Source organism: Aptenodytes forsteri, unplaced genomic scaffold (genome assembly GCF_000699145.1).
Source record: "Aptenodytes forsteri isolate BGI_AS27 unplaced genomic scaffold, ASM69914v1 Scaffold69, whole genome shotgun sequence".
Lineage (NCBI taxonomy): Eukaryota > Metazoa > Chordata > Aves > Sphenisciformes > Spheniscidae > Aptenodytes > Aptenodytes forsteri.
The window spans coordinates 4,713,452-4,723,853 of record NW_008795885.1 but is presented as its reverse complement, the minus strand read 5'-3'; the positions used below and the strand labels follow the sequence as shown (position 1 = coordinate 4,723,853).

Sequence of the window (10,402 nt, the reverse complement as noted above, 5' to 3'; positions counted from 1 at the left end):
GACAACGCTGTTCACCTTTGCGACTTTCTTAACTTACACAGTAGATGTAGAGCCTGCGTAGATAGGGCCTTCGTAGTGCTACTGCCCTGGCTTTTTTCATGTGCGTTTTTATGCTTTGTGTGTTTGTGGGTTTGGTACGTGCGGGCATCCTAAATGCTCACATATTTGGTATTTAAGAACGAATTGTATAGGAGGGCATTAAACATCCCTTTTCATGTTGGAGTATGTTTCTATTTTGCTTGAGTTTACATGAGCATACACCCTTGGAAGTGACGCATCCTATGTGAACACCTAGGGTTTTGTTACACTTTTGTTACACGAGCCAACTCGTCTTCTGTTTGCCAGAAGGCAGCAGTGCTTTCCAAGCACTTGATGTAACTTTTCCCCACTTTGTAACAAACCTGCACAAAGCGATTGTGATGCTCTGCTGTATTTTAATGCAGCTTTTAACAAGTTGCAATGCAAGAGAAACCTGGGCGACATCTGAAACTCTTTGACCAAAAGAATTTACTGGGTATTATTTTCAGTTATTGTACCTACCACATAGAGTTCAATAAAGAGATGACTGATACAATTTACTGCATGTATGTGCTACTCTTTGGAAGACTCAAGGAGGTGGGACATTCCATACTTCTAATCTGCTCACAGTCAAAGCAGATTGCAAATGTTGGACGTATTATAGGTTGAGTTACAGGTAACCATTATTGTTGGTGAGACAAATGTGTGTTCTCTCCGTTTATAAATTCTTTTTTAATGTGTTGAAGCAAATTGTCAGTACTGTTACAAGTTTAAAATACACACGAGTGGAACATTGACCCCAGAAGATTTGAGCTTTGGGGAGATTTCTTTGAAGGAGAAGATCAGGTCTTGTATGTACAAGGCTACTTTTTAACTGAGCAAAAGCACTGTTAACCATCAGCAAGATCCTTTCCTGCTTTCCTACAACTACGTGTCACAACTGCTTTCCTACAACTTCATGTCACAACTGAATCTTTCAAAGGAAGGTCCTTCAGTTGATATTTGGATTGCCAGTGTAAAGTGATCATGTAGAGATAATTTTGAGGAGACGCTTGGAAGTAAAGACAGGCTGAAGAAGGGGCAGGAGGATTTTAAAGTAGCATGATACAAAGGAAGGTAAGATGGGTCTTCTTTAAGAGAGGGGGAGAGGTAACATTTGGGAACACGGGGAAGCAAGATTCAGCTACGTGGGGTTGCACTGCAGTTAGGTAATGTAGGATGTATTTCCATACTTAAAAGTGTTCAGAGTTCAGTTTAGTTCTTCATGCAATGGAGAGGAGAGGTGCTTTGCTGATGGGAGGTAGGTTTATGCTAGATGCGAGTCTGGGGCAGGCATCTGGCGGTCTGTTCTTTGTCCGAGCGGAGACCCCCTGTTCCTGTCCGGCTTGCCCCCTCCGCTCGCTGCCGCTTCTCGATGTTCTTTCAGCTGGGAAGCAGCGGGGTGAAGGAAGGTATGTTGCCGTGTCAGCCTGAAGGCGGAGAAAGCTGGCAGCAAGCCCGGAGTTGCTCCATACAAGGAGATGGGCTAGCAGCATGAGGTCATCACTTCACAGGGAGGAGTTTTTTTGCAGTGTGTGGGAAGTGGGTCCAGGAAAAGGAAAGGGGATTCTTTTGCTGGGGGGGGCGGGGAGGAGCAGCAAGAGAAGAGAGGAAAGCCTGAGTTCATTCCAGCAGGAAGTAAACTGTATATATGCTCCTATCTTAAGATGAAACTGTTCACTTAGTACTGTCTTAATTATAGTGTTGATGTATTTGCCTTATAAAAATGGATTTTGAAAACTTGGTGGCGAGGATTATTATACAGTAGAGATAGTCTTGGAATTGTTGAGTATTCACCATTTTATTAGGGAGTTAAAGGGTTTAAAATACTGTGCATGTAAATTCGTGGCAAGTTTCTGCTGTATAATGTTTGTGTTAGGTAACTAGCATTTCTTTGGAAAGATTTATTTTGGAAACTTTTTAGTAGTGAATCAGTGGAATTCATAGCTTTGTTTCTGGGGTTTGAGAGAAGATAGTTACCTTTCTTTTTAAGAGCTACATGTGTGGTCATGTACAGTGCATAGGAAGTTCTGGAAACGGTTCTTAAAAAGCAGCAAGGGTGCTTCTAAAATGGCTTTTTTTTGTGGTTTTTTTTCTTTTTTTTTTTCTTTTAGGACAACTTCGTGGGATGGAGGATTTTGATTCCTGTAATCTCGTAGCATGAAATCATATTTGAGAGCATGACTGTAATCTTTTATAATTCCTTCTGCAAATTTTAATGCAGAGTTCAGGTTGGTTTTGAGTGTAATGAGTCTGGAGTAATAGGGATTTTTTCAGTCCTGTGAGTTTCCCTAATGATGATAAAAATAAATTCCCAATAAATTAAGACTTAATGCTGTTATTAATCTAAGTGAGTGAATTGTACTACATAACATCATTCTACTTTGGATCTCAGATGGCCGTTTGCTCTATAGTCACCAGCTTCCTTTGCATTGCTGCCTTTCTACACTAGAGGGAAAATGCCAAATGTTTAACCACATACAATTTCAAACTTTCTTTCCTGCATCTGAGCTTCTTACTAAGCAGCTCACGACACACAGATGAGTGTCATAGCAGTGTGTAGAGACAACTCTCCATACTCATAACTGTACTGTGGTTCAGTGACTGTTTTCTGGCCAGTTGTACAGGTTTGTCAGAATTCCTGATCTTTGAAATGTATCAGTCGGTTTGTTAGAACACAGCTCTGGCTGCTTAATCTTGTCTATGTTGTGAACTTGCACCTTGAGCAGTGAGGGTATTTCGTTAGGTTTTCTGATAGGGTTGCTCTTATTTTCTGCTGAGGGGAGAGTTACTACTTGGGCCAAATGTTGCCCTTATGTTGTTGATAAGGTGGATGTGGAGTAACAGCAGTAGTTGTGTACTGTGAGACGTTTCTGTGATGTAGCTCTCTATTAAGACGATCACATGAAACTTTCAACTGTTAAGGGAGAAATAAAAACATTGCATGTGTACTCTTACTCTGTCCTTTAGGTATGCTTTACAATATTGCTTGCACAATACTGTAGTCCATTTGGAACCCTGTCTTATTAAATGCTAGTAATGAAAATACTTAATGAGTAACTACTTAATAGTTTATCATGTATTAGGCATTTTTCTATATGGTATTCAAGTCTTGGTCTGAAGACAGTCCTTTCGCAAGCTCTCTTGTAATTATCATCATTTGATCTTAGAGTCTCACGACCTTTTTTTCATATTATTGTTTTGGAAGCGATTTGTTTTAACATGAGGAGCTGAGACATTAAGAAAGTAAGCTTAAGCATCAAAATAAATGACCATAATTAAGACCTAATGAAAAATCAATTACCTTTTTTAAGTAGGGGCAACCTGTGAAAAGTTTGTGAATCGTTGCGTATTATGTAAGCAGTCTTTGCCAGAAGCAGGAATAGAATCCAGAATAGTGTTAAAGCACATTAGTCACGAGCCCTTTGTTCCCTGAAATTGCCTGTTTAGAAACTGGGAGACATACAATTACAGCAGTGAGTGTGATAGAGTTGTGAAGATGAGCCCCTCTGACAGAATGCTGAATCATCCCCAGAGCACTCCATCCTCTGTAATAAATGAGTCAGGCATTTGTGGAGAAAAGCACTGTGGAAGTAATTACATGATCACATAATGCATATTCCAAAGAGGGTGGCATTTAGGTTTTCATCTTCAATTTGTGAATCTCTTAATTTCACTACTTGATTTGTCAGCTTTGCTGCTTTTCTCCACCTCTGTTTATGCCTAACTTTTTGCTTTAGAAAAATGCCATACATTGACAGCTTATTGTAACTTACATGGTTTGTCATCACATTTATAATGTTTGCTGTTTGAACTGAGAATGGCAGTAATAAGTTGGTTTTCTCAGTATGAAACAGACAGGAGTGGGAAAGGGCATAGATTTAATGGTTATTTAATAAAGGCAGGAATATTTTTATTGAATATTTGGTGCTGTAATACTCAGAAAAATAACATTAATAATGGCTTAGCTGGTGGAGGTTGTTAGCCGCTGGGCTAGCAAATCACAAAATTAATCCTTGGTGAACCTATAAACAAATAAGAGTAGGGTCTTAGGATAAACCTTCTTAATCTTTGAATACCTAAAGATTGTCCTATCTGCTATTAAATTGTGTAAGTTTGTTAAAATCTGTTTAGTGTAGTGTACTGCCACTGTGTCTGTTAAAATACAGCTTTTGTGAATTATGCAAAAGCTTTCTTTAATGTTTTGGCTTTCTTTCAGATAGCGTCTGACTTCCTAGTTGTGGCATCTGCTTTGAAATGTTCGTGAATGTAAAATAGTACCCCACAGTATTTGTATCCCAAGTAAGTTCCAGGAATTCCAGGTCAGAGGTGCAGTCAAGTGGAGTGGCTAAGTTTTAAAAACGTGACAGCTTAAACACTGTGCTTTAAACACTTAAAACAATTGTGCTATCCCTTCAGCAAAATACTGTGAGAATTGCTTTTGTAGCCAATTTTAAGGAAAGTCATACAACTTTGGAGCACCTTTTTACTGATTAAAAGATATAAAGCATGGAATCAGAAAAACACACACTTGTTTATTGTTGGTATATTTGTTGTATGTTGATGCTGTGAATGGTGTGTTTTCTCCTAAGGAGAATATCTTTTCCGTAATTTCCATAATATGGTTGTTTACCAGTGCAGCTGGTGTTATAACTGAAGTTCACCAGGTAAAAGGAAATGCCTGATTTGCCAAATACAGAAAAATGTTAGCAGTTGAAGTGTGCAGCCGAAAAAGCAAAGAATTGCAAAGAGTTAAACATCTGCAACAAAGGTAGAGGAAGGCCTTTTAATACCCAGTTCTGCTTTTTGGATTAGGTGAATGTTGAAATCGGAGTGGGAAATCTCTCATCAGTGAATATGTTAAGTAAACCTGAAACTACTATTTTAACAAATTTAATTAGCATCTAGATGTAATTTATCTAAATGATTCTTTTTTATATGAGGAGGTAATTACCCACATCCTTATTGAGGTCAAAATCTTGGTTTGATTCAATCCTTGTCTTCCTTCACGGCCTCTTAGTTTTCCATGCTGCATGCTTTCTAACTCTGCTTTTCTGGAGCCAGCTGGTACCCTCTGAAAGGAAACCTGCCCACAGCTGACGGGATTGTTTTCTCCGGGCTCTGCTCCAGCCACAATACGGATGCACACTGCAGCAGATTTCTGTCCTATGCATAACAGTCTTCCGGAGGTATCCTATCCCTGTATGCCTTGTGTCCTCAAACCTAAGGCTTCACGTTTCCACAAAGCATGCAGTGCATACCCTGCGTATCATGCTATTAAAACATCATTCTGATGGGCTGTGACATGGTGATCTCTTGTGCTCTAGTATTTCATCACCAAAGTCTCCCCAACCAGCCTTGGGGAGCCTAGTGGAGTTGTAGGGATTTGCGGTGTGGATGTGGTTAGTCTGCTTTCAGCAGGTGGGAGCTGCCATTTCCAAAGCAGTGATTAAGCAGATGGTTGTTAGCATTTGACTATTACAGTAGGATGGCTTGTGTCCCACTGCAGAATTTTTCTCAGATTAAGTTGGGATTTCAGGTTTAAAGATGTAGTCAGTCAAATTCCCTTCACCTGTCTCAGAGTACAGTAAGGCAAGAATCCTGAGGGACCTAAACAACCCTTGCCTACAATACAAATGTTTTTATTCCTAAATTTTTTTTTTTTCTGAAGAATATCCATGAACGGTGCTACGTCCTGAAGAACATTGGCCTTGTACATGAAAAGTTAGCTGCTTGGTATCATTTCTGGAAAGAATACTTTTGACATGCAGAATGAAAGACTAGGGTTTAAAAAAAAAAAAATCTGTTGCCAATAAAGATCAGTTAGGCTGAATCTTACATATGCAAATAAATTTCCATGTGAAGAGTCCCAGCATACATTTTTTTGCTCTTGTGCACTTTAGTACCATTTTTCCAGAGACCTGGGAGGTTAAACTTCCACAACTCTTACCTGTTTGTTTTATAACACCCGTTAATTAAAGCTTGATTCATTTATACATTTTCAAATGAGAATAATACCCTTCAAAAGGAGTGTTCTTTGTAACTGGGAAGGCTGATGATACCCAAACAAAACTGACTGGATCTAAAAAGATAGGGTAAGTTTCTTCATGTATCTTGAAAAGTTAGCCCTGGTATGCATTTATAAAATGTATGTGTTAAAATTTGTTATGCACTTCAAGTGTTTAAGAAGATGCAAATGCATAGTTCAGTCATCTGTCTTTCTGGTAACTCTAGTGAGAGTAACTGTATCCCATTTAACAGAGAGAGTTATCACAGTGAGTATCTTTTAGGATACGGAGCATGCGAAGGAAAAGTCATTCAGCTCAGGAACACCAAAGACTTGAGGCAACACCTTTCACTGAACCACCTGATATGTTGTATTTCCTGCAGTGTAACAGTCTGGAATGTCAGCTGTTGGGAGAGCACTCTCTTCCTCATGGATCTGTGTTCCTTGTGGGCTGGTTTTCTGTGCAGAATACTGTGTAATCAAACTACATTATATGTGATGCAATGGTGCCAAGGAGATAAGTGACCTCAAGAAGACTGAATGAACAGTGAGTTAACTAAGTAGAGGGTTTAATGAACCAAAAGGATATAATTAGTTTAATGAAGGAGGAAAGAAGAAGCAACACCCTGATTGCTCTTTGAATTTCTTTTCAAAGAGCAATAAATACTTGGAACTAGATTATGTTTCTCCTGAGGAGACCAGTATTGTCATATATTACAGACTAATGGCAGATTTTTAATCTAATTGTTTTGGCTGTAGTGAGAAATTCTGGCTGATGTTGGGCCATAAGAAGAAATTAAGCTGCCTCTAGACTTTTAAAAGTATTTCACATCCTGTGGATTTCTGTTTTTCTGTGGCTGTCCTTAAATCTCAACAGGTAATACAGTGTTTCTGGAAGAAGCTCCTAGCAGTATTCTGGATTTCTAAGTTGAAGTGTGCAGTGGCAGCAGCTACAAGAGTTTTGGGACCTGAAATCTTTCCAAGGAGGAGTCTTACGTGGTGTTTTGTGATGATGCGAGACCCTCAGTACTGTGTCAGTATTCTTCCCTCCTCTGTCTTCCCTGAAGAGATACTTCAGTAGGTGGCCTCGGGATTGAGAGTTTGTGCTTGGATTTTTTTTTCCTGTGTGTGTGTTCATTTGACTTGCCATGTATTTATTTCAAGGCAGACGGTTATCAAGATATGAAACACTACCTTCAGAGGTTTGGAAGATACCTTCCTTCCAAATAAGGAAGACTGCTTCCTACCTTTGAACTGGAGAAGTCTGCATCTAATGGAATGAAAGAAATCAGCAAAGAAATAAGTTAACTGTGCATAGACTAACTCATTAGTCAACAAGGTTACTACAGCTGCTTTTTAATTTCAGTGTTGACTCTTGCTGCCACTTTTCCTATCAGTTGTTTCCATCTTCACTATTCATCTAAGACAAGAAATCTCTTGAAAATGCAATACTTTAGTTGTCTTTTGTTGCTTTTGTTTGTTCAGAGGTTTCTTTAATACACTATAATATACACTTTAAAACGAGCCTGAGTCACTGATGTGTGTATTTAGTTTTTTTCAATTTGCAGCCAACTTTCAGTCATTTTAGCATTTTATATTTCTTTGTAATTCTAGAACAGTCCTGTCCTTTAGCCAGTAGAACTTGTAACAGGGTTGGAGATACTGGAGCGCAGTGCCTGCCACGAGAATGATTTTTATGAGCCTCATCTGCTCAATCTGTTTTTATGTTAAGATCTAGTGTGGAGATAAATGTTGCAACACTGCAGAATTGAGAGTTCGGTGAAAATTCATTGGTCGGTTATGCTCTATTGAGGCCGTGCTTTTCTTTGGCTTTCCTTGCAGGCTGGAACTTAATTTAAGTAAAGTTTAATTCCTGGAAAAATACAGGAAGGAAAGCTTGCTTCACTTGTAAGCACGAGGAAGGTAACACGAAACTAGGTGCATTTACCTTTACCCTTTGAAAGCAAGGTGCATGTGTGTCTGTTATTTTGTATGCAGCACTGCCTTTTTTAGAGTTAACAAGAGCACAGCACTGAGTCCTGAGGCGTGGTGGCAGAGTGTGACTTGTGGCAGCCATCCTAGCTGTGCTTTTCCTAACCTGTAGCTGCCTTCACCTTCTTGTACTCTTCTGCCCAGTGAGATTCAGTCTCCAGCATCTGCCTTGCTATTTACCTGTGACTGTGAGGTAGAAAATTCTACAGGATGGAAGCAAAATTGGTTGAGCAACTGCACCTAAAGAGCACTTACCTCATGGTTCACTACCAAATGGCAGCTCTTCCCTTTGCACATTTTTCGCAGGAGGCCTGAGATGGTAAAATAAAGGCCATGCTGAGGAAGTTTTCAGGCCATGGGGAGCTGGGAACAACTGCAGGTGTAGAGAATGAGATTACTATTCAGAATAATGTTGGCAAATGGGAGACATAATCTGGAGCAAAGCAGGGTGTCAGTGAGCACAAAAGCAACATGCTGTCTCTAGGCTGGACTGTATGGGTACGTGATGGGGGAAGAAACAGGGTAAGGTGCAGTTCTGTGGAAACAGACCTGGAATTTTTGGATCACAGACTAGGAAGGACATAGTATCATGCTGCTGGGAAGAGGTTAAAGCACTTGGGCAGGAGCTCAAAAGTAATTTCAAGTAATCTCTCTGCTGTTCTCAGAGTTGGTGGGTCCTACGGTACCTCACTGTTTTAGGTTCTGAGCTCTAAATGAAATGGGAACCAATTGGAGGGTGTTCAGAGGACAGCAGTGGTCTAGAAAATGTTTTAAAATGAAAGATTGAAAGAATTAGAATGCTTAGTCAAAAAATAGGATATTACAGCTGCAAAGAAGTGGCTAGTCTCTTCTCTCTGTTCCTCACAGGGTGGGGAAGGTGAGATTTGGTCATTGAGAAACTTTTTTCTTGTGCTAAGGGCAGGGGAATACTAAATCAGATAGCCTGAGAAGACCAAGTCTTGACAAAAATCTTTCTGCCATAGGTAACTGTATGTGGTTCTTTGGTGGAAGAGGAAAGACTTACATGATGTTTTTAGACTATAAGCCTTACACCTAAATGATTGTTAGTGACTCACTTCCATCACGTCTATTAACTACCATTTGCACATGTGAAAAGAATTCCAACAGGCAAATGAAAACTTTGTATCTTCAAAAAAGGAAGTGTGTCTTGTAATTCTAGGCAGAGAGTCTGAGAGTTGTTTTCTGGGCTTTTATCTGGTTTATTTTTTGGGGTTTTTTTGGTTTTTGTATTACTGACAAGTGTAAATCCTATTCTTTGATGGAGCTCACTGCTGCTTATTTGCATGTATTTTTAATAAGATCACAGCTGCAAGAGCTGCTAGGGAAAACTGTGGTCTTCATACAGCTGCAGGGGTAAGACAGTGAGAGTGCACATCTCACTGAGAGAATGTTTGTACATGATCAAGTGAAGTCTGTCTAGCTCAGTAGTTGCTACTGTCAGATAAGAAGGGGCTGTTGGCACAAGTGTAGAATAATAGTTCCTGTCCTACTATTGCAATTTAGAGACATCGTGAGATGGAAGTTCTGCTGTTCAACAGATCTATTTTCTTCATGAATTTTTATAATAATTTTTGAACCTGTTTGTTTCTTGGTCTTAAAAATGTCTTTAGGCATTGAATTCTCTCATTTAATTATTTACTAGGCAAAGAAGTACTTAAGAGCAACTTTTTAAAATTTCATTTGATGTTCCAATGTTCTTTTGGGAAACACTTCAGGCATCTGACATACCATGTCACTTTGTGCTATCCTGATTTTTTTTTTTTTTTACTTTGATCTGACACCCTGTCATACTTACCTGTTTTGTGAGCTAAAAAATTCTCTTTACTTTCTTTGTGCAGAAGCTGATCCATACTCTGATCAATATTACCTATACTTTTTTGGTGCTTTATGTTGTTCATGAGGTAGAATAATTTGAAGGTATAAGGACACCATGAATGTATAAGCAGCGCAAGAATATGTTATGCTCTCTCTTCCCTTCATTAAAAAAAAGTCTGATATTCTGGATGGTTCCTAACCTGACCACTTCAAAGCACTGAACAAATGTGTTTGAAGATGTATGTTCAGAGACTACCAGACCTTTTTCCGGTAGTGGCATTAAATAACCTAGAGTTCTCTGTCCCAGTGTGTTATGTTGCATTTACTGATACGTGACTTCATCTGCTGTTTTATATGCTTGTTGCTCAGTATGCTGGGGTTCTGCAAATTTTTTTAATCATAGAATCATTAAGGTTTGAAAAGACCTCTAAGATCATCGAGTCCAACCATCAACCCAACACCACCATGCCCACTAAACCATGTCCCTAAGCGCCTCATCTACACGTCTTT

At 39.3% G+C, this 10,402-nt stretch overlaps 1 protein-coding gene across 1 annotated transcript in view; it reads left to right on the top strand.

Annotated features, from left to right (window-relative positions):
- FER (FER tyrosine kinase) overlaps nt 1-10,402 on the top strand; it is a 202,581-nt gene that overhangs the window by 734 nt on the left and 191,445 nt on the right. The gene's annotated exons all lie outside the window — the stretch shown is intronic.